The sequence below is a fragment of the Desmodus rotundus genome, chromosome 2, assembly GCF_022682495.2.
Source record: "Desmodus rotundus isolate HL8 chromosome 2, HLdesRot8A.1, whole genome shotgun sequence".
Lineage (NCBI taxonomy): Eukaryota > Metazoa > Chordata > Mammalia > Chiroptera > Phyllostomidae > Desmodus > Desmodus rotundus.
The window spans coordinates 116212681-116238272 of NC_071388.1; the positions used below are offsets into that span (position 1 = coordinate 116212681).

General features: G+C 48.3%; 1 protein-coding gene across 1 annotated transcript in view; it reads right to left on the minus strand.

The window, feature by feature from the left end:
* Positions 1–25592, minus strand: part of GLI2 (GLI family zinc finger 2) — a 257455-nt gene that overhangs the window by 64207 nt on the left and 167656 nt on the right. The window lies entirely within an intron of this gene.

Consider the following 25592-nt stretch of genomic DNA (forward strand, 5'->3'; position numbering starts at 1 on the left):
CATAATTATAGGTGCCAGGAAAACAAGGCTCTTTAAAAAGTAGTTAGACTGGGAAAAAGGATAAGAAGTGGAGATTTCTCAGTCAGCTCTCACTGCCATGGGCCAGTAGGAATCCATGGTGAGTCTGAATTGCTGACTAGTTAGAGAAATGCAGAGGGTTTCTTTTTCATGCACACAGGCCAGCAGCCTGCCAGGCCCACTTAATAAATGCATACAAATAATGCTGCTAACTGTTCCTGTGCAAACTGATTCTGGTACCGTATTAAACACTATGAATTTTTTTTTGGTTGTGGTAAAATAATATAACACAAAATTTACCGTTTTAACCACATTTAAGGGTACAGGACAGTTAAGCACATTCACATTGTTGTGCAACGAGCACCACCATCCATCCAGAGGACTTTTTTCTTCTCCCCAAACTGAAACCCTACACCATTTAGACAACTCCCCGTCTCTCGGCCCAACCCCGCCCGCACCCACCGTTCTACTTTCTGACTCTATGAATTTGACTATTCCAGGTCCCTCACGTGAGCGGGACCATGCAGTGTCTGTCCTTTTACGACTGGCTTACTTCACTCAGAGTCATGTCCCCAAGGTCCCTTCATAATACCATGGGTCCCATGAATACACCACATTTTGGTTACCCATTTATCCCTTGATGGACACTTGATTTGAATTCTGTGAACTCTTAACAAGAGGAATTTTTCTCCAGACGTTTTAAACTTATTTTTTAAATCCTCACCCAAGGCTATGTTTTTAAATGATTTTGAGAGAGGGGAGGGGGGAGGGGAAACATGGACCTGAGAGAGAAACCTCGATCGGCTGCCTCCTGTATGTGCCCTGACTAGGGATCGAACCTGCAAACCTAGGTAAGTACCCTGGCTAAGAATCAAACCCACACTTTTTTGGTGTACAAGATGACACTCCAACTGACCAAGCAACCTGGCTAGGGCTAAACTTAATTTTTAAATATTCAATTTTATCTCCATAATTCCACAATACTGGCATCTTTCATGGGGACTGGGAAAAAAGAAAATAATTTTCACACCTCAATTAAATCAATTTGTCAAACTTAGACTCCAGAAATCTTGGGCTCAAAGGGTAATTGGCCTCTAAGAAGGGAGGGCCAGTGTTGGCCCACTTCCACACAGGAGACACATTGGGCTTCCGGAACCCCAGGAAACTCAGACAGGGAAGCAGTGCTCACCTCCCCAGAGGTGCAAGAAAGGGCTTTTATGCTTGTTTAATGTGGCCAGGCAAACTGGATCACAGCATGGTTAACAAACAAATATGCTTTGTTTCTGCATATATCTGAACATTTCCCTGCATATCCAAAAGCCCCCTGAGGCAGCCAGGGTAGGTTTTACTGCACCCATGTCACAGATGAGAAAATGGAGGCTGGGGGAGAATCAAAGTCATGGAGCTGAACAACGATTGGGCCAGGATGAGAATCCAGGGCCCTGGTCATGGCTTTTCTCTCTGCCCAGCATGAATGAACACTCAGAGGCACTCCCTTGTGCAAGGGGCATGCCTGGATCCTCCTGTATTTAACAAATGCACACACAGTACCAGGCCCTGCTTTAAGCACTTGGCAAATATCAACTCCTAGGTCTTCATGGTAACCTGGAGCTGCACGCATCCCAGAATTCCTGGACTTCCCACTGGCCATTGCCCAACACCCTGTGTGCTCTTCTCCCCAATGTCTCACCTGCAGGCTTGCAGCCTTGATGCAACACCAGATTCCCCCACCCTTCCAACCCTGCCTAACCAGCTGTGAGCAAAGATGCTTCTCTGCACAGAATTAGTGCCACTTCTCCCAGGTCTAAAGAGCTATAACATCTACAGGGATGAGGTGCTCATGCTAGTTTACCATGCAAACATGACATGGAGTGGCGCCAAGACTGATCTGGCTGCTTCACAAGGCCAAGGGTGTGTGTGTGTGTGTGTGTGTGTGTGTGTGTGTGTGTGTGTGTGTGTGTGTGTTGGGGGAGGAGGAGCCTGGGGAGCATAAGGGAGAGCTATCCACAGAGTCCTGCTGCAGCTGGGGCTGTTCCCTCCTTTCTGCCCAGTCTCTGGGGAAGCAGCTCTCTCTCAATTCCAAGTGGTAGGTCAGGTCCTCCAGCAGCCCCTGCTGCCCTTGAGGCAGCTGACACCCATGGAATGAGCAGATAGCAGGAGCTGGGGCCACAGTTCCAGCCCCCTCATGCTCATGCCCTTGCAGTCCTCAGGAGGAGCCTGGGAACACATGTCAGAGGTTCCTCACATGTAGGTGTTGATGTGTTAGGTCAGCCAGCAGCTTGAGTGTGGCCAAGTCCCCACTGGGTCAGGGAGGGGAAGTGCTACAGGTGCTCATATCATCAATGAAACCCCCTACCTCATGGGCCTTTGCTTATGGCGTTTCATTTAGTGTTGCCATCAACCTTTTCTTATCCCCATTTCTCAGGAAAGAACACTGAGGCTCTGAGTGGTAGGCCTACTTCTAGGAGAGTAATAATCAGTCAGTTAGTGGCTTCGCTCTCCCTCCCCCACGAAGCCCCATGTGGTTTCCTGGCATCTAGCACACAGCAGGCCCTCAGCAATAGGGGGCTCATACCCATCACGGAATGTACCTGGTGTGGCCCCAGGACAAACCAAAGTGCCTGTGATCAGCTAGCAAGTGATGTCCAGACTGATCTGCCCACCTTCACTAAGGTGGCCCAGTCCACTCACATTGGTGGGGCCAAGTCTGGGCAGCAGTCACTGTAGGAGTAATGAGTCATTCGTTCATTTGTTCCTTCATTAGTTCGTTCCTTCCTTCCTTCATTCCCTCTGCCACTCATGCATTCATCTGGCGTGTATGAAGGGCGTGCTATGTAGCAGGCAATTCTAGGTCCTGGGAGCAGTGTAGTGACAGCAGCCCACACTATCACCTTCACAGAGCTGTAGAGCTTCCCTAAGAGCAGACAGGCCCTAAATGAATGAGCAAATATAACACAATGTCAGAGGATGGTGGGGCTAAGAGGAAACTGGGCTGGGCCAGGGAACAGAAAGGAGATTTGGATATAGAGTGGGAGTGTGTAAAGGCTCCCTGCAGGAGAGGGTGTACCAGACAGGGGGAAATGGCAAGTGCAAAGGGAATAACCTGGCAATTTCAGCACCAAGGCTAACCTGGCTGGAGCAGAGGGTTGAGGTGGGAGAGACAGGAAAGAAGGTCCTATAAGCCTGAACAGGCTGCAGGAGGGACTTCGGGATGCTTTGGAGGGGCAATTTGGGGAGCCACTGGGGCAGGGGGGTCTGAACAGGGAGTCATGTGCTTTGATGAAACTCTTCAGAAGGCCACATGAGTAGGGCTAGGTAGTGTGGTGGTGGTGTGGAGCAGAGCTATGCATCGGACAGGAATCCCAGACTGGCCCTGCCACTAGTGACCAGGGACTTTGCAGAAGGTTTGTCACCTTTCTGGGTTTCACATTACCCATCTGTACAGCGAGGAGTAAGCGAGCTCTGATTTCCTCCCACCAGAACTGTCTTGATATTTGGGAATGGTCCCCTGTTCCTCTGAGAAAGGGCCATGCTGGTCTTAGCTGGTGACACACTGAGGCTTCCATAGGGGTCCCTGAGCAGGCCACAGGAGGGACTGCCTGAGCCAGTAGCCCTCTTCACCCATTCAGCCACCAGCCATAGGCCCAGTCGCCTGAGCCCACTTATAGGACACCCCCCTAAACTGTCTCTGGGACCAACTTTGTACCCCCAAACTGTCACTGGGGCCAAATTTGCACCCAACGGTGCAGGTAAACTGAGGATGAAGGCTGACCCTGGATCATGCGAGGGTTCAGAACCTTTCAGACCCGAAAGGACTGACCCACACACCCTGGAGGAAATTTTCAGAGGTAGATGCTTAGCCTGGGGTCCCTTGGCCAAGCCCAGGGAGGAGGAAACCACTGTGGGCCACTGCGAGAAACCCTTCCACTGAGAGGCCGTCAGAAGCACCCAGGGAACATGAAGATGAACATGAAGGACAAGAGCTGCCTTCAATAACATGTTGAAGGAGACCCTTCCACACATTGTTTTCATTGTGGGCTCTTTCTTCAAGTTAAACAAAAATCCAAACCAAATCATGTCCTTCCGGCAGAGGGAAAAAAAACATACACACCATATGCTATTTCAAAGAAATGGCTCTCTTTTTAAGTTCCTGAGGAAGAAACTCTGAGATGGGAATTTCGTATGGATTGCACAACCGCCTCTGAAGAAAACACATTTGTTTTTGATCCCACTCAGAAAAGCCAATAGTCTGGGAAGCTGAGGATGGTGGCATGATGCTTTTCTTTTTTAGCCCCAGAATTTTTCTGTGCCAAGGTTTAAATGCCAAATACTCCTTGGCTGGTGGTCCCAGTGGTGAGGCAACATGTGTGCCCATGGTGTCCCTGGTTTAGGGCTCTCACTGTGTGAGTGAGTAGGGCACTAGGAAGGGGTAAGGGTGGGGGGCTCCCCTGGAAGCCTGGCTCTAACTGATGCACCATTAATAACGACTCTAGTGAATTTCTGTGGCAAAGGATGGGGCAAGATCAGCAGACAGCTCAGAAAAAGAATCAGGAAAACTGGGTCATCAAACATGACCAGGCAGCTGACACAGCTGCCGGAATTCTGCTCAGATGAAGTCATGTGTTGCTACAACATGGAGGACCAGGGAAGAAATGGGTATCAGTGAGACAAGCTGCCTTGCCCTGTCACTGACCAAGGGATGGCACAGGCAGGTATCTCTGGAAGGAGGCCTGGTGCTGGCACAGGGCAGGCCTGAGTTAGGATGGAGCACAAACTCATCTCAGTGCAGCCTGTGGGGCTCCGGCAGGGGGCCAGGGGCCAGAGCAGGTCATGGATCCCATCCTTCTTGGACCCCAGGGTCACTCTGCAGGAAGCCGGTGCTGTGGCAGCACCATGGATACTCTGATGGGCTGCAGGCGGCCTCTGATAAGCTGAAATGAGCCTCTGATAACCAGAAAAAGACTTCTTGGCCCCCAATTTCTCTCACACCATGGGGGACTCTGCTTGGGATTCCCCATTAAAGACTAATTTGATCATGTTCCTTTCCCTTATAATTCTTTGCACCTAAAATAATATCCAGGGAAACTGTTCCATTATTTTTCTGAAAAGCCAACAGACCATGGGAAAGTCACAGAAACAAATTCCCATTAAAGTGTTGAAGACTCACCAGCTGACTTTCCCCCTAATGGAAGGACCCAGGCAGCAAGAAACACCTGTATCTTTGAAGAAGGAAGGTGCTAGTATGGAGAGAGAAAATGGCAGACAGGCTAGATTAAAATTGGCTTGCTCCTAAGTTGCACATCAGTCAAATGACAGCCCTAAGGGGGATGACCTGTCCCCATGGTCTGAGGAGTTGGTATAGGAGTAGGAGGCACGTGAACCATAAAACAGACAGATTTGGGTGTGAACCCTAGTTTTGTCACTTCTTAGCAAGTGACAAGCTCTCCAAGTGTCAGTGTCTTCATCTGTAAAGTAGGTAGGACACCCACTCAACTACTGTGCAGCATGTCCACAATCTCTGACACAGAGCAGGAACTCAGGAATGGGTAGTTCCCTTCCCCATCACTGTGAACCTCGGAGGAGATGTGAACAAGGCCGCAATCTCTGGTCATGACAGGAGCTTTTCCCTGAACTCTGGTGTAAGGGACACCACGATGCACCAGATGGGAACGCAGACATGGCATCCACGATTAGATGTTCATTCCATGCACACTCAGTGATCCTGACTCGCTGTGGTACGGAGTGCAGATGCAGGAATGCTGGGTCACGGCTTTGGGCACTGCAGGAAACGTCTCCTATAAATCAATCCTTGCTGACCGCCACCCCCATTCCTACAAGGCCCATCCCACAGGAGGCTCAGGACAGCTACTCTGAACTGCAGCGTTTCCCAAATGAGGGGACTCACAGGTGGCCGAGTAGTTCCAGTGAGTAAATATTGTTGTGAATTTTATTTGAAAATTAAAATGGTGTTTAACAAAGGATGGGGTTTAAACAAATCCCACATATCCCTGCCTCATCTGACTTCGGTCATATCACCTGTTCTGCAGCAGAGACTCAGCTCTCTCAGGAAAGTTAGTAGCAAAGAAGCTCAAGGTAGTAGAGGATGTGACCAGGTCCCAGGAGGGTGACACTTCCCATTGTGCTGGAGAGTGGCAGTTCAGAGGGTGGGGTCCCTTTAATGACCAATTGCCTTAAAGTAAACCCAGTGCCCCTCTCCAGGAAGCAGGGATATCAATGGCCTGGACAAGTGCACCTCTGGGAGGACTGACCCATTCCACAGAGGTTGCTGCTCTCCATCCCACCTTGGAAACCCATTCACCATTAAACTGTTTAACCCACAGGGGACAGGAATGCTAAGATGTTCCGCAAAATGCAAAATGTCAATTGTGTGGTGACTAGAACGTTTACCTTGTGCCCCCATGACCTGGAAAATCAGTCAGCCCTTCTGCTGGACACTGGCTGGCTGCCTGCTTGGTTAAGGTCTCTTTTTTAGCCACTGAAGCTGGCTCATCACAAATCCCACAGGGCAGCACACCTCGCTCTCACTCATGTGAGGATCCCAGGCCCAGTCTTCAGGGAAGACTGGAGCTCAGTCTTTCCAGAAGATACCAGAAATGGCAACGCTAGCTACAAAGAAGAGATTGGACAAGACACTCCTTCCCTCAGTCTAACAGAGGGAGATGATGGTATTCAGACATGTGGTCCCTTTAACATGACCTTGACTGGCACAGGCTGTGGGGTTGCACCAGGTCCAGCTCCTTAGCCTTCTCCAGAATCCACAGTGGAGCTGCCTACCATGCAGGGCACAACTCTCAACCCTGGGCCCCAGGCCCACCTAAGGCTTCCCCCCTCAGTCACTGGATGAGGGCTCACTCTACTTGGGTGCCTTGGAGGTCCCAGAGAATAACAGTCACAATTGCTTCACCAGGGGGAGCTGTGCAGAGACCATGGGCAAAGTTGCAGAGCCTCACCCTCTGGGATTGATGGGGACCACGCAGTACAGGCTGCCAGAATGGTCTTGGACTCAGGGAAGAAAGATTTCCATGGAGCCCAGAGTAGCCAGGGAGGCTGTCAGGGAGGCCTGACAGGGCCAATACACGGGGGCCTAGAGGGAAGGGAAAGATAACTAATTCTTCCAGCTCAAGCAGTGTGGACAGAGTCCAGAGTCGATGGTGCTCCGCACAGAGCTGTGTAGAGTGTGAATCGTAGCTTAAACTCCGTGGCCTCTCATGTGCACATGTGGCAAGGAACACCTCTTCCTGAGGTCCTCCAGGGGATTAAGTGATGTGCACACATAACAAGAGGCACCATGAACACCTAACACTAATACCAGTACTTCTCAGACCTAAGAATCAACTGTAGGCTTTGTTACAATACCATTGTTGGGGGGGACTTAAGATGGCGGCAAAATAGGTGGGAACGGAATCCATTTCCCCCTATACACGGGTGAAACACCTAGCCAATCTACTGAGAAACAAAGTGAACAGCCAACAGTACCCCAGCATTTATGAGATAGGAGACCAGAAAATATAGAGGACACTGAAAAAACAAGCAGCAGCTCCAGTCTCATCTCCACACAGCCGGCCACCCGGCACTCCTGTGGAGGTGTGCACCAGAGAGAGTGCAACTCGAGGGACCTGAGAACACAGGCACCAGGGAGAGTGCGAATCACAGAGGGCGGAGGAGGAGAAGGTAGAACCTGTGAGCACCAGGATAGTTCATGGAAGATGAAACCCACGAACAAAGGAAACACCAACAGCTAAGAACAGAAAAAGGTGAAGAAGGGAGTGGAAGTCACACTAACTCAACCCAGGACCTATCTGGAAATACAAATAAATAGTGAAGAAATTACTAAGAACAAACAACTGAACAAGAGCAAGAGAAAAGCCTCAAAACCTTGTACACACGGAAGAACCAGCTCCAACACAACCTGCCCACACCTGCACAACAGAAAACAAGAGGTGGGGGAAAGACTGACTCTCAGATAAACAGATGGTAGGAAAGACCCACCAAAGAAAGACCCAAAAGGAACCAAAAACCAAAGACATACACGGAGCCGAAATAAACCACAGCCCAAAATCAGTAAGTCGGGAGATCAAGGAAACTCTCCCACTGAATCTCACACGTATTCTATCACAGAAGTTTACACCATAAATCCAGGGGGTCAGAACAGAGCAACTGAAGAAGCAGAGGCTAACAGGAAGAGTCTCACAAACAATGGGAAGACAAAGAAACAATCCCCAAATGAAAGGAAAGGGGGAAGTCTCACAAACAATGCCAAATCAAAAAGAGGCAAGTCAACTATGAGATACTGAGTTCAAAGAATTGGTTATGAGGAACCTTAATGAGCTCACACAGAATTACCAAAAACTACAGGGATTACAGGAACTACTATAAAGGACGCATGGACAAAATCAAGGGGGAGGGTGGAGGTGGGGGAGGGAGGGGGATTCAGCTGGGGTGGGGTGGAGGGATGGGGAGAAAAGGCACACAACTGTAATTGAATAACAATACAAAATTAAAATTAAAAAAAATACAGGGAAATTACAATGAACTCACTGCAAACTATATCAACATGAAATAGGAAATAGAAACTATCAACAAGGGCCAAGAGGAAATAACGAATACAATTCCTGAACTGAAGGACACAGTAAAAGGAATCAAAAGCAGGCTCCATGAAGCAGAGGATTGTATCAGTGAACTGGAGGACAAGGTAAAAAAAAACACCCAGAATAAGCAAGGAAAGGAAAAGAGTCTCAGAAAGAATGAAGAGGGTCAAGGGAAATTCAGGACAACATGAAACGTAATAATATCTGTATAATAAGGATACCAGAAGGAGAATAGAAAGAGCAAGGGATAGAAAACCTGTTTGAAAAACTAATGATGGAAAATTTCCCTAATCTGAGGAGACAAAAAGTCACACAAATTCAGGAAATACAGAGAGTCCCAAGCAAGAGGAACCCAAAGAGGCCCTCTGTATGACACATCATAATTAAAATGGCAAAATTCCAAGACAAAGAGACAATCTTAAAGGCAGCAAGGGAGAAACAGGAAGTAACATACAAGGGAGCCCCAATAAGGTTAACAGCTGACTTGTCAATGGAAATGCTCCAAGCAAGAAGAGAATGGCAAAAAATATTTCAAGTAATGAGAACCAGAGGCCTGCAAGCAAGACTACTTTACCCAGCAAGGCTCTCAAGCAAGATAGAAGGCCAAATAAGGAGTTTCCCAGACAAAAGAAGTCTAAAAGAATATACCTCCACCAAACTATCTCTACAAGAGATGCTAAAGGGACTGCTTTAAGAAAAGGAAGGAAAAGAAAGACAGAGAGAGAGAGAGAGGAACTCAGGTACAAAAAATCTGCAATGAATAAGTACCTATCAATAATAACCTTAACTGTAAATGAATTAAATGCTCCAATCAAAAGACATAGAATACCTGAATGGTTAAGAAAGCATGACCCACACATATGCTGCCTACAAGAGACCCATCTCAGGACAGAAGACCTACACAGACTGAAAGTGAAGGGCTGGAAACAAATTTTCCAAGCAAATGGACAGGAAAAAAAAGCCGGGGTAGCAATACTCATATCAGACAAAACAGACTTCAAAAAAAGGGCCATAAAGAGAGACCCAGAAGGTCACTTCATAATACTCAAAGGAAGAATCCACCAAGAAGACATAAACATTGTAAATATATATGCACCCACCATAAGAGCACCCAAATACATAAAGAAAATCTTGGAGGACTTCAAGAAAGATATTGACAGCAACACAATTGTAGTAGGGGATTTTAACACTCCACTGTCAAAAATAGACAGATATTCCAAACAAAATATCAACAAAGATATTGTGTCATTGAACAATACCCTAGATGAAATGGACTTAACTGATATATATAGAGCCTTTCATCCCAAAGAAGCAAAATACACATTGTTTTCCAATGCACATGGAACATTTTCAAAGATAGACCACAAGACAGGACACAGAACAAGCCTCAACAAGTTCAAGAAAATTGAAATCATATCAAGCATTTTCTCTGACCATGAGGGACTGAAACTAGAAACAAATCTCAAGGAAAAAACCCCCAAACACTCAAAATCATGGAGATGGAATAGCATGCTATTAAACAATTAATGGGTCAAGAATGAGATTAGGGAAGAAATCAAAAACTTTCTGGAAACAAATGAAAATGAACTCACAACAAACCAAAACCTATGCAACACAGCAAAGGCAGTCCTGAGAGGGAAGTTCATAGAGGTACAGGCCTACCTAAAAGGAATAGAAACATTTCAAATAAACAACCTAACCTTACACCTACAGGAACTGGAGGAACAAAAACAAAGACATTCCAGAGGAAGTACAAATAAGGAAATAACAAAAATCAGAGAAGATTTAAATGACATGGAGACCAAAGCACAATTCTAAGGATCAATGAATCTAGAAGCTGGTTCTTTGAAAAGAGAAAAAAAAAATCCATATGCCCTTAAGCAGGCTCATCAAGAAAACAAGAGAGATGACCCAAATAAACACAATCAGAAATGAAAGAGGAGAGACTACAACTGATACCACAGAAATACAAAGGATTGTAAGAAATTACTACAAAGAACTATATGCCAAGAAATGTGAAAACCTAGAGGAAATGGACAAATTTCTAGAAAAATATGACCTTCCAAAACTCAATGAAGAAGAAGCAGAAAGTCTGAACAGACCAATAATACCTGGTAAAATTGAAACAGTAATCAAAAAGTTGCTGACACACAAAAGCCCTGGACCAGACGGTTTCACAGGAGAATTCTACAGAGCATTTAATGGAGAGCTAACCCCCATCCTCCACAGATTATTTCAAAAAATTCAAGAAGATGGAAGACTCCCAAACCCATTTTATGAAGCCAACATCATCCTAATCCCAAAACCAGATAAAGACATAACAAAGAAAGAAAACTTCAGGCCAATATCGCTGATGAACATAGATGCTAAAATTCTCAACAAAATATTGGCAAACCACATCCAGCAATACATTAAAAAGATCATGCACCATGACCAAGTGGGATTCATCCCAGGGATGCAAGGATGATACAATATTCGCAAATCAATAAACACAATACATCACATCAACAACAGCAAAGACAAAAATCACATGATCATATCAATAGATGCAGAAAAAGCATTTCATAAGGTACAGCACCCATTTCTGATAAAAACACTCAATAAAGTGGGAATAGAGGGAGCATTCCTCAACATGATAAAGGCCATATGTGAGAGATCTACAGCCAACATCATACTCAATGGACAAAAACTTAGAGCTTTCCCACTAACATCAGGAACAAGACAAGGATGCCCTCTCTCACCACTCCTATTCAACATAGTATTGGAAGTCCTAGCCACAGCAATCAGACAAGAAAAAGAAATAAAAGGCATCCAAATTGGAAAGGAGGAAATGAAACTGTCACTATTTGCGGATGACATGATAGTATACATGGAAAATCCTATAGACTGCACCAAAAAACTACTTGACCCCGTAAATGAATTGAGCAAAACAGCCGCATACAAAGTCAATACTCAGAAATCAAAGGCATTCTTATGCACCAACAATGAAATATCAGAGACAGAAGTCAGAAAAAAAATCCCATTTGATATAGCAACAAGAAAAATAAAGTACCTTGGAATCAACCTAACCAAGGAGGTAAAACACCTGTACTCAGAAAACTACAAAACACTGAAGAAAGAAATTAAGAAAGACACAAATTAATGGAAGCATGTACCATGCTCATGGATTGGAAGAATTAACATCATCAAAATGGCCATACTACCCAAAGTGATTTATAGATTCAATGCAATCCCTATTAAAGTACCCATGACATATTTCACAGATATAGAACAAACATTTCAGAAATTTATATGGAAACATAAACAACCCTGAATAGCTGCAGCCATTTTGAGAAAGAAGAACAAGGCAGAAGGGATCACAATACCTGATACCAAACTGTATTACAAGGCCACTGTAATCAATACAGCCTGGTACTGGCATAAAAACAGGCACATAGACCAATGGAACAGAACAGAGAGCCCAGAAATGAACCCAAGTCTCTATGGTCAATTAATATTTGACAAAGGAGGCAGGAGCATAAAATGGAGCAAAAATAGCCTCTTCAACAGGTGGTGTTGGGAGATCTGGACAGCTATGTGCAAGAAAATGAAACTCGATCACCAACTTACACCATCCACAAAAATAAATTCAAGGTGGATAAAAGACTCACATATAAGTCGTAACACCATAAAAGTCTTAAGAGCAAAACATTGGCAGGAAAATCTCAGACATTCCACGCAGCAACATCCTCACAGACATGTCCCCTAAAGCAAGGGACATAAAGGAAAGAATAAACAAATGGGACTTCATGAAAATAAAAAGCTTCTGCATGGCTAAAGAAAACAGCATTAAAATGAAAAGAGAACCAACATTATGGGAAAACATATTTGCTAATGATACCTCAGACAAGGGCCTGATCTCCAAAATATATAAACAACTCACACAGCTGCACTCCAGAAAGACAAACAACCCAATTAAAAAATGGGCAAAGGGCTTGAACAGACACTTCTCCAAGGAAGACATCCAGAGGGCCCAGAGACATATGAAAAGATGCTCAGCATCACTAGCCATCAGAGAGATGCAAATTCAAATCACAATGAGGTACCATGTCACACCAGTCAGAGTGGCCAACATAAACAAATCCACAAACAAATGTTGGAGAGGATGCTGAGAAAAGGGAACCCTAGTGCACTGTTGGTGGGAATGCAGACTTGTGAGGTCACTGTGGAAAACAGTGTGGAATTTCCTCAGAAAACTAAAAATGGAACTGCCCTTTGACCCAGCAATTCCACTGCTGGGATTATACCCTAAGAACCCTGAAACACCAATCCAAAAGAACCTATGCACCCCAATGTTCATAGCAGCACAATTTACAATAGCCAAGTACTGGAAGCAACCTAAGTGCCCATCAGCAAATGAGTGGATCAAAAATCTATGGTACATTTACACAATGGAATTCTGTGCAGCAGAGATAAAGGAGGAGCTTATACCCTTTGCAACAGCATGGATGGAACTGGAGAGCATTATGCTAAGTGAAATAAGCCAGGTGGTGAGGGACAAATACCATATGATCTCACCTTTAACTGGAACATAATCAACAGAAGAAAATAGCAAACAAAAGATAACCAGAGGCATTGAAGTTAAAAAACAGTCTAATGATAGCTAGAGGGGAGGGGGGAAGGGATATTGGGGAGACGGGTTTTCAGGAATTACTATAAAGGGCACATGGACAAAACCAAGGGGGAGAGTGGAAACAGGGGAGGGAGGTGGTTTTTGCTAGGATGGGGTAGAGAATTGGGGAGAAAGTGCAGACACCTGTAATTGAACAACAATAAAATAATTTAATAATTGGAAAAAGAAAAAAAAATACCATTGTTGGGCCCCACTCCCAAATTTCCCATTTCAGTGGGCCTGGGAATCTGCACCTATAATAAGTACCCAGGTGTGCTGAATTGCTTTTCAGGACCAATACTTGGAGATCCATTGGCCTATTACTCTTTGTACATTTCCAGCACCTGCTGTAGCATCAGAGTTCCCACTTGGGACAGTAAATAAGAGGAGATTATTTCTCATATTTGTGCCTGTGATGGATGCATTCTACTAGGTAGAAAATGGTTGCAGCTGAAGACATTCAACATTGTTGATGAGACAGCCCTGGGTTTGACATCTGAAGATGGTGACTAGCGTGCTGTCCCATGTACCAGTGCTTCTGTGTAGTGGACTCAAGGAGAATGGGCATCATGAGGAAGGTAAGCTTTGAAGGCATCATGATATTTATGCTTTTCCATGCTTCAAGAACAAAGGTGCATGCAGGGCTGGTAAGAAGCCACAGGGGACAGCACACACGCATGCCTCCCTGGCTTGGGCTGGCTTCAGTCAACTATGAAACTTGGACGATTTCAAAGGCCAACCCTCCAGACATGTTGACTCAGATGGCCAAGGCCTCTCCCAGTGGGAACGAAGTCACCAGCCCAAACATCAGAGCTTGCAGGCATGACAGTGCAGAGGAGTCCAGGAAAGCCTCCTTCTCCGTGGCCAGGCAAGTCTGCTTTCAGGCCTTCTGCAAATGGCACTATTACTCCCAATAATAAGCCCAGGACAGGCTGCTTCCAGAGGCCTCTGCTGATTCCCAGGCACTGCTCCACAGGAAGCACTTAATAAGAATAATAATATCCTGAATGGCACTCTACAGTGTGCAATTAAAAAGTGTTTCTGTCTCACTAGGTAGGGGGAGGGGGAAATGAAAATCAGACAGGAAATTCCAACACCCCAAGCTGGCTGGTGTCCGGTGGGCTGAGGCCCAGGCTGCTTGCTCTCTGTCAGACCTGCCCCCACACAGAACTTGGCAGGACCAGGGCCTCAGACTGGGCCTGCCACTATGCACCGCCCACTCCAGAGCCATAGGCTGGCCTTTCCAAGAGGTGTTGCTTGACAAAATATGACAAAATAGCTGCTGGAAAAGGAGAGCTCTTGAAGCTGAGGCCAGTGCAAACCACTCCACACAGGGGCAGGGCCCTGAGGTCGGTCTCCAGGAGGGGTGGGCAGGCATACAGAGAGGAGAGAAGTGTTCATTGCAAGGGCTAGCCACACATCTGACCACATGCTACGGGGAGAGGCCAGACGCGAGTGCTACATGGCCCTCAGCACACAGGAACCTGGGCAGTCCTGGGACCAGTCCACTGTGCTAGAGACTGAATGTGTATGTTCCCCCACCCCAAATTTAGGTTGAAATCGTAACACCTGATGTAATGATATTTGGAGGTGGGGCCTGTGGGAAATGATTAGGGCATTTGGATGGAGCTCTCATAAACGAGCTTAGCACCCTTATAAAAGGAACTCAGAGAGCTCCCTCATCCCGTCCACCACATGAGGACACAGAGAGAAGACAGCCATCTATGAATGACCAGCAACCACACAGTGAATCTGCTGATGCCTTCATCTCAACCTTCCTAGCCTTCGGAACTATAAGAAATAAATGTCTGTCATTTAAGCCCTCAACTATGGTATTTTTGTTACACAACCTTATCTAACTGAGACACCCTCAGGTAGTAAGGCAAAGACAAAGGGAAGAGGCCACAAGAAGCAGACGGGACCTGGGCCAGATGCCACAATGTTGTGGTGGACAGTACTGAGGCTGCAGCTGACACAGTAGCCAAGCCTGGCCCCACTGCTGCTTCATGTCACCTTCCTGTGCCTTGGTCCCCTCATCTGTACAATGATCACTGTCACAGGACCCGCATCAGAGACTGTGAAGCAGACAAGCTAACGTGTCAAGGGCTCTCACAGAGCCAGGAGTGCTGGTGTGGCCATCTCCAAGGACCTCCTGACCCTTCAACTAGGGGTAGAAGATGAGAAGGACACTCTAAAAGGACCCTGGGGAGATACCTGCCGTGGTTAGGAATGAGACAGGATGCCCAGTGATCAGGGTAGATGAGTGGGGTCCCACATTAGAAAATGTTAGGACCAAAAGAAACCTGAGAGGCCAAGCCTGATTAAGTCTGAAAAGTATCTTGGCCACAGAATCTGTTCCAAAGAAAGTAATGTGCAGGACCCCAAATCTACAACAGATTTGTGGCCCAGGGGACTGTGGCTCCAAAGGTCTTCCCTGCAGACCTATAAAGGACCTTGCAGAAAACACAAATCAGGTCAAGGGCCTGGAGAAGAGTGCCCTGTGAGCTGGTACCTGTGTCCCAGAGCTCATTCCACCTGTTTCCAAGGCAGGTGGGACAGGTGGCCTGGGATGGATGCAGGCATTCCAGTGAGGACCCAACATCACACCATTTACCTGTACAAACATTCCCGAGTTTCATCGCCCTTGACAGATCCACCTGCCAACTTGTACGAGTAGCCCTGTCAGCTGGCAGCTTCGAGGTTGTCCTGTCACTATCCAAAAAGCCTATTTGTCATGGGGGGTGGGGAGCATTCAGCCCTCTCAAGAGGACATCTGAGCCACTCCTCTGCCTGGCCTCCCATAGGTCCCAAGGTATACCTGCCACTCTGCTTCCTTCAGCAGCATCTGGCCCCTTTTCTGCAGAGCTCTAGCATGAGATTTCCCCAGTCTGGTGCTTCAGTCCTGCCTCATGTCCTCCCAAGAGTGCTAGGAGAGTCTATGGTCACTCTGCTGCAGTTCTTGAGGGAGCCACAGCATTCAGTCCCACCAGGCTTTGCCTGGCTGCCTAAGGCAGCCCTTACTACAGGCTGTGCTCTGAGGCACAGCCTGACAAAGCCAGTCCATGAGATTCAAAACCACACATGGAATCTGCCGTGAGAACAGCCTTGGAGCATTTCTGAGCACTGCACTCAGGCCGCACTTACTTGCTTTCTTTCAGTAGACAGCTAATTACAACATGCTTTTCATTTCTTCACTGAAGCAGGCCTCCTAAGGACCACTTCTCAGAGCGCCTTGTCAGCATGGTCCCAGTGATGATATGTGACTCAAATGGAACTTTTCTTTACAACATTCTCTACTCAAAACTAGTCTCTTCTCTTAGTGTCCCCCTGTCAAATGCAGCCCTGGCCTATTACGTACAATGTGGACCACATATGTTATCTTAAAATTTCTAGTAGTCACGTTAAAAAAAAAGAAAAACTGCAGAAGAAACTGGTAATCATTTTAATAACATAATTTCGTTGAATCAGCATATCAAAAATATCATTTCAGCTCATGACCAATACAAAAATTATCAACAAGATGTTTTATATTCTTTCATCTGCACTGTTTAAAATCATTTGTTTAGTTGACATCTATAGCACATCTCAGTTCAAAGAGGCTACATTTGAAGAGCGCAAAAGCCACATGCAGCGAGTGGCTGCCTTACTGACAACACAGACCTAACCAGTTCTCATTATTGAATTCTGACTGGTTATAGTCTTCTCATCTAGGCTAATAAATGTCCCAGCAATACAAAAACATGGTGATGAACATTCTCCCCAAAGCTCAGTTCTTCCTCACTTCTGAATCTTAGCTCCCTGAAAACTTCTATTGGTCATTTAAATTAACTGATTAACAACAGGGTTGCTCCTTCTCACACCCTTGGCCCATCGGGGCAGAGCAGAATGTGTCAGCAACGCCACTCTGATTCTGCCCTGCATGCTGCCCACTGCCTTCCCCAAAGGCTTGGGCAGGTACTCCCAAGCAAGGCTATGGGTGTGTGGACTCCTGACAACTTCTGACAAAAAAGAGAGTCCCTAGTGTGAACCCTGAGGCCTAAGAAGGGCTCCTGGTGGTCACCTGAGCTCAAATTAAAGAACAAACAGAAAACAACAACAGAACCTGGCAGCCATTTATGTGCAGGGGCCCCTCATGCAAACTTTACTTCACAGAGAAGCCTCTGTGCTAAACTGCCTCCCTGCACTGAGTTTCTACCATCTGAACTAGCTTTTATAAAGGAGTTCCTGGAGTCCTAGTTCAACCAATAGGATTGAGGCTTTCCCTATTCAATTAAAGCTGTGCAGCTCTGACCAATCAGAGTGGTTCTATTCTGACCAATCAGGGACCAGGGATAGGGACTTGTGTCTATGTAAGCCAGCTCCCCTTTAATGGGGAGAGTGCACTTTCCACCAAGACCGAAGACTGTGTTAGCTGGGGCTGGGGCTGGAGCTGGAGCCGAAAACATCGCCCTGGAGTATAGAAGAGTGGAAATGCCTGGCACAGACCAGCTCGGAGCAAGGCAGAGTGGAGTGGACCATCGGGGAGCAGAGATTACCATGAAGCTGTTTGCACTAAATAAAGTTTCCTTCTTCACTGCACCCCAAATTGGGGATTCTTGTTGGCGTCTGAATTGGTGTCAATGACCATCGGTTGACACCAGAAAGCAAAGCACATACGAGAATTTTGGGCGGCAGGGACATAGAGAAACACGGGCCAAGCCATGTGACACTTTGGAAGCCTGGCTCCCTGGCAGCACTGGCTCCGTGTAATTCAGGATCCCAAACATGCCATTTCCACCACACTCCAGCCTACCACCCCTGACTGCTGCTGGTAGAAACAGTCGTTCTCTGTACCAGGACACTGGAGGCCCACCTGGACAGACTGGCAGCCAGTCCACAGAACCCCTGGGAAAAGCCCATTCCCCCTATTTTGCTAGCAGAGGAACAGACACAGAAAACATGGCTGCATGACCCAACCCGCTGGCACTGAGCAGCACCCAGAATCTTGTTTCCTAGAATTAAGACTGTGTAGGAGGGGAGAGCGAAAAGAAAAAACCTCCAAAGGCTTCCTGGACATCAAAAAAACCTCTTGCAAAATAATATTTTGATGAGCTAAGTGTGAATTAAAAGCAGACAGAATCTACTTCCTTTAAAATAAATGGTTTAAAACATACACACAATGGGGCAAACACACACACACAATGTGTTTTGGGGCCAGAGAAACCAGAGGTGTCCTTCCTGCCACAAACCCAAGAGCAGCCTAGCCCATTCGTCTATTCAAGGTGTTGTGGGCAAGGACCCTGCTCTGTGGGTCCAGTTCTACCCCAGCAAAAGGGGACCCAGAGGAGGGACCTGATTCCTTGACAGGCAGCCCCCAGGTCCTATTGTTGCCTGCAGAATGGAATACAAAGCCCAGCCTCGCTCTCACCCTCTTCAGATCCTGCCCACAAATCGATCCCCAAGGATCAGACCCTAGAAAGCCCTCCTTCCTTCCCGCCTCCCAGCCTGCTACCAGCACTCACCCTGCCCGGACAGCCCATCCCCACCCCTGCCCATCCCCTTCTTATCCCACCAACTCATAAGCAAGCCTAGTTCACTTGTGCCTCCCGTAGGACACCGTCTGGACCTTTCTTCTGCCCAGTCTCCAAATCAGGCAGAAGATCTGCCCTCTGACCCCATTTCCTCAAAGCCAGAGTCCAGAGTCTGGCCTGGAGGGAGTGAGAAATATGAGCACGGTGAGTTAAGTGAATGAATGGGGGAATGAGTGAGTGAATCTTCTCACTACTGGAAAAGAGACCTCGAGGATAACAAAGGTGCACACGAGCTGCTAACATGCCATACACGTTACTTTAAGAGCCCAGAGAGAAAGTCCTGCTGCACAGACTAGTAGACGGAGCAGTACAGATTCCTCTGCTCATCAGCTGGGACCCTCCCCAGAGACTGACAACAGAAATATTTCCAACAGCAAATGCACCAGGCTTCTTCCTACATGCTGACCTTTCCTAACACGTGACATTTGTTAACCGATTCAACCCTTCAGCACTTGGTGGGGAATGTGTTGTTATTATCACCCTGATGTTACAGATGACAGGAAACTGCCTAATCAGTGTTGTTACCAGGCCTCACAGCCATCCCTGGAAATTCCAGACAGGTTCTCACAGGCGGGACAGGGCAGTTAGAGCTCTTCCAGGACCATGAAGATAAAGCATGAGGCCAAAGAGGAGGCCTAGGGTGCCCAGCTCCCTCTCAAGACAGCCTGGGACAGGCTTCAGTGTGATCAGAGCCGCAGGTGTGTGATGGATGGTGAAGTACATGTGACCTGGCAAGGAGGAGTGGCAGAGCCAACATACTCCAGGAGACACAAGGCTAGACTTGGTATTTCCACTTTGTTCATGGCCTTTCCAAAAGTGATTATGACGCCCACCCCCCACATAAAAGGGTATTTCACATAGCAGCTTCTAAGTGCTGCCCAGGGATGCAGCAAGTTGGAAGCAAGTCTGGGAGAAACCCAAGGGAGGGGGTTATCTGTTTTCCCCAGCTGTGTTCCTGGTGCCTGCTAATAACCCCCATGGATCATTCTGCCTGGCTTGGAAAACGTGCTGACTGGCATTAAAAATGGGCCCCTTTCCCACCCATGGCTCAGCGCCCCTGCAGCACATGAGGGGTGCTCCTTGTTAGCATGCTGCTTGTGTAATTAGGGCGGGGAGGATGGCAAAGGGCCCACCCCAGGTCCCCAAGAGCGATAGCAGTTCAGAAAAAGCACCCACCTGGTTTTGTGCTGATTAATGATGGGTCCCACTAATAGCCCTGCTTAACAACAGGAGTTTGTCAAGATTAAGTAATTGCCTTAAACAAAAAGTATATTATCTTTAAGGCCCCGCTGATGAATGACTAGTGCTGGAAAATGGGGTAATGGATGTCTGTGACTCCCTGCCACCATCCCTCTCCATTTGCATAAATTAAAATGCAGCCCTTGATTAGGATGAGAAGCCCTGTAAATGCAGCCAAGGGAAGGGGTGACTGAGGGTCCTGCAATCACCCCACTTCAGACCTGCAGGCCACTGGGAAACCCCAAACTGCCTGTTAGCATCACACACTGGGATGGGCAAAGGCCCCAGTGGCAGGGTCCCATGGGATCAAGGTTGGGACAGGGCAGCTGGAGGGAAGAAACCACAGCACAGGGAAAGTACAGATGCCATCAGGGGCCCTGAGGAGACCCAGAGGGAAACAGGATGGACAGTCCCACAGACAGCTAACCTGGTACTCACGCACCTCAGCATGCACTATGTGGAGAAGCTGTCGCAGCCACTAAAGTCACGAGCTATTTCACAAGGCTCTGCTGTCCATAGGATTATGGGGCCAGCTGGTGGCCTGGGATGAGCCAGGAACCCCACGTATAAAATGGGTTTAAATGAAGTGTTGTGCACAATCTAACACCTGTAGCATTGGGTTCCCAGGTCTGGGGCCACGAAATCCATGTCTGTACTTCAGGCCCCTTGAGTGTTTCACACTCTTTTCCTCCTGATGGCACTTGGGGAGAGACAATTCCCGGAAATCAACAGAGACATTTGCAGTGGGGCTGGACCTCCTGGCAGGGCTGGCTGGAGACAGTGACCACTGGAAGGGGAGTCGAGCTTAGAGTTAGGGGATCGTAGGCCACCTTTGGGAAGACACTAGCGGGGCCCAGCTATGATGGGAAAAGCAAGTGGGCTCCTCAAGTATGGGAGGTACCTCCAGGTTATCCCCTGTGGGGCCCTCATCACCAAGAAGGAATGACCGTGATCATGCTGCAGTCCTGCATCTTCTGATGACTCGGGGGACCAGAGCTGGGGCACCACCTTCACAGCCATTTTGGGGTTACATTTTCAGCCCAAGCTATGGATGAGATACACGTTCAGGGCAGAGGAGGAGGGTAACTTGGCACTAACCTGAAACCCCTGTCTGCCTGCATTTCCCTTCTGCCAAGAGTCTGCCCACCAGCCACAGGCCACACAGTGCCCTACCCAGCAGTTGATTCTACCTTCCTTTCTGGGCAAGAGAAGATTCCCAAACCAAACCACCCACCTAGAATCTGCTTCTGGGTGGAGTGACACCAGCCAGAGCCATGTTCCCATAACATTGGTTTCTTCTGAACCACAGCTTCAGGGCCAATGCCATGTGTAGGCCATTGGTAGGGAGGAGTTGGGGCCAAGAGGCCATAGCAGTGGCCAGATCTGGGGTCAGGGGATAGTCCCTCCCTGGAAGCAGAAAGAGTTCTTTCTCCCAAATCCACAGGGCCTTCCTGACTCACAGTTCTGGATCATGCGGAGTCTTAATCCAGGGGCCTTGGCTTCTTTGCCCTTTCCAGGTGCTGGAAGGGACCACGGTGAACAACCTACAGAGCACAGTCCGCAGGGTGGAGCAGAACAAATGCTCCAAAGACAAGGCACCTGACATGCAAGGGCTCTGGAAATGTGTCCCCACAGAGTTGTCGACTGGAGGGAAGGTGGCATGTCACTGCCTTGTTTTACCCGAGTGCACATGGATGTCACCCTGAAACCCATGCCCGTGCTCTAGCTCTGGCTGCTCCTAGGCTCCCCTGCTCCCATGCCCAACCCCTTAGGCTGAAGCTGAGCAGAGGCTGGGTGGACAGATGACCAGACAAGGGCTTGAAGGGCCTCCCTCATCACCAATGGAGAGATGGTCCCTGCTTACCCCACATGGCAGTGGGGCAGGTTTAATGACGTACTATACTGGGTCTCATGTAAACATGAGGCCATGATGTGCTGCCTATGCCATCCTTCTAGCCACTCCCCACCCCAAGACATGAAAGAGAATCAGTAAATGCCCCGAGGGGGCAGCATCCTCCATGTCCATATTGGTCACTACAGTAGTAAGACTGTCCAGGCCCAGCAATCCTGTGGTGACAAGTGCAGAGTGTCTACTGAATGACATACAGTGATGAGACTTGTTCTCAGTGCTTATGTCAAGCAGAATTCTGAGCATTAATATTCATGTCTATTTGCTCTTCACAAAAACCCTATGTGGGAGGCACTGTCACAGCCCCCATTTCACAGATCAGGAAACCAAGGCTTGAACAGTATGTAACTTGTCTAAGATCGCACAGCAAGTAACTGGCAAGGAAGGATTTGAACTCTTGTCTATGTCTCTTGAGCCTGAGGCTTAACCACCTTCCCATCCTACCCATCCTAATGACTGCTTTCTTTATTACAGAGTGACTGGCTGGAAAAATGGAGAAGCACAAGTCCCCGGCTATGGAAAATGCACTCCCCGTGGTTATGCATGTCAGCATCATGGGGTTTTCCCAAGAGAGACCACTTCTGCTCAGAGGCCTCAGGGGTCACCCAGCTCCCAGCTCAGTCCTCTCCACTGTTACAGCTCAGTCTTCAAGTCCCAGGCCCTGGCTCTGCTCTAGAGAAGCAGGAAGGAAAATACTCTGGCTCTGGTCTCTCCCAGACAGGAGACATCCAGGTGAACAGGTGACAGGTGAGCAGAGGAGGGCATGGAAGGCACAGAGATGAGAAAGAGCAGAGTGCTCCGTGTTGTCACAGCTTTGTTGGCAGTGCAGCGGTGAAGGGTAGGGCTAGGGTGGTGGGTGAGGCTGGAGCAATGGGTGAGACTGGGCCATTCTGTATCTTATATAACATTTAGGATGCCAGTCAGCATTAGCCTACTGGTGATGGAGAGGCATCAGGATGTTTTATGCAAGGGGGTGACATGGTCAGAGTCACATTTTACATCCAAGAGTGAGATGTGTGGATGAGGACAGGGTGAGGATGTGAATGAAGAACAGATCCTACTTTGAAGTGATGGGGTGAGAGCTGAAGGGCTCCCACCAGGGCAGCGGGGTGGAGGGGATGAGCAGGTTACAGCCATGCAGGCCGCAGGGCCAGAGGAACTCGGTGCTGACAGAGAGTGCAGGTGACGGAAGAGTGAGGCTGGTCCTTCAGGCACCGGGCGGAGGGTGCTAACTTGGGGCTTAGGTGGGTGGTGATGTTCCCAACTAGGAGAGGGGACACAAGAGAGAAAGGCTATTTTGAGAGTCTGAAAATGAGTGTTTTCTGGCCTCCTGAGTTTGAGACGCCTGCCAAACTCATTTCAAGCATGAATCCCACAGATGGCACAAGGGAGCGTCAGTGTCCATTCACATCCAGGGACCAGTTGTAGAAATGAGGCCAGAGCTGGGAGACGGCTTTTAGGGGAGGCTGTGGTCTAGGAGACTGGGTGGTGGCTAGGATCCTGAGTGAGAATGATTATATAAGGAGAGTGTGCAAAGAGACAGGGGGAGCCATAGCCTGGAAAACGGGGCTCCTATCAGACCTGTCTTGTGCTCACCTGGCCCCTTAGGCCGTCCAACAATGAACTGGCCTGGGCACTCTCTGCCCCAGATCCAGGCTTCTGGGCATCCAGTACAGGAAGAGGGGTGACCCTTCCCAAAGTCTGCATCCAGAACCCCTGGGCTCAGTTCTGATTGTGCTGAAAACCTCATCGCCACACACGGGTATGGGCAGGGAGAGAGGAAATGGCCATGGAGATGTGACTTACGCTTCCAGGTCAAAGTTTGGGAGCCCCAGTCATGCCAAAGACCCTGACTTCCTATCGGACACATTACCCAGGTTTCATCTGTTCTCACTCTGCTGCTGGAGCCAGGGCCCTGACCTGGCCCCCACGTGGATGCTGCTGTAGGAAGCTGAGCAGGAAGGTGGCTCTGCCCAAGGTTAGCACAGTGTGCCTTCTCAGAGAGAAGCGTCAGCCCTCTCCGTCCAGGCCGACAATGGGCTCAGTTAGTAATCAGAGCCCAGCAAAGTGCAGGGGCAGGATGAGCTCAGTGAAGTGACCACCTGCATATAAACTTGGACCAGCACAGGGGTGGTGCAACCCACCCCCTCATCAGTCCCCAGCAACCTCCTGGGGAAGGCAGCTGACACCTGATTAACAAGCACATACTGTGTGTTCAGCTGTATACTGGGTCTTAAGTGGAATAGAAGGGACTACAGAAGTCTGAACCTACCTTGAAAACCCATGTTCCCACGGAAGAGCCCTCCAGGTGCAGACCCCAAGCCAAGCCCTGGAAGCCAGGGTGGTAGGCAAAAAGTGGCCTGCCAAGATCAGCCTGGACTCTGGCAGTGACCCAACTCCCAAACAGAGTGAAAAGTCATCCCAGGCTCTGAGTGACCTGAATAGAGGTGGGTTTGGTTTCCTAATCCTGATTTTGTCATGTACTGGCTGTGTGACCTTGGAAAAGTCACTTAACCCTCCTGAGCCTCACTTTTTTCCTAAATAACTTTCTTCCCTCATGGCACCCTTGAGAGCAGTCAGCAAGATCACAGAAATGTGATCTCATACCTTAGCTGGCTGTCAGCTAAGTAAGCAGCCCTCCTGCCCTCAAAGGTGGCAACTTGGAGAATGGAGGAGGTGCAATGGACAGGCACCTCCCCCCCTCAAACTGGGGTGTGCCACAGAGAGGACAGCACTTTCCCCACTAGCAGCAGGCAGGTTTGAGCTTCCCTCCCCTTCTCCATCTCTCCCTCCCTCCTCCTTTGTAGGAACTAAGAGCCCTCTTTTACAGCCCCTCATGCAGGCCCCAGGGAGCCCAGGCGGGCAGAAATGACTGCTAATACTCCCAGGCACATTTACTGAAACCTTTTGACATGGAGGATATTTTTATGAGATAAGTGCCCTGTGTCGGTATCAACTGGCAAGTTTCATTGCTCACATTTCAGTCCTGCAAAAAGCCTTTTTCAATCACTGTCTGTGGCAACAATAAACTTTAATGGCTGAGGGAAAGCCTGCCGCTCAGGCGCTCTCTGTCCTTCCACATCTCTGCCCCCTGTCACCATCAGACTCCCTCCTCTCCCTGCAGGGCCAGAGGCCCAGGCAGAAGGGCAGATGGAGGGAGTGCCATTGTCCACCCTCCCTGCCCCAGCCCCCTGCTTCTCAGCCTTGGGGATCACAGGCCCTGGAAGCATATAAAAAACACCAGAGAATTAAAAATGCCAATACCCAGCCCAGCTCTGACCAACTGAGACAGCATCTCTGAGGTGGACTCTGGGACACTGGCATTTTTAAAAGCTTCCCAGGGGATTGTAATGGGCAGTGGGCACTGAGAACAGCTGCAGTTCCTCCTAGAAGACAAGTCCTGGTCACAACCCCAGCTTCCCTAGGCAGGTCACTCCCTTGCTTATGCACATGCACATGGACATGGACATGCTGTCCTGCACCCGGGAAATACCAGGCAGGTGTGTGGTTCTCCAGTTGACAGGGAGGGAACCAGAACCCAGAGATCACAAGGTTGCAAAGGGGACCAGGAACCGACATGCCCTATGAGCCTAGTC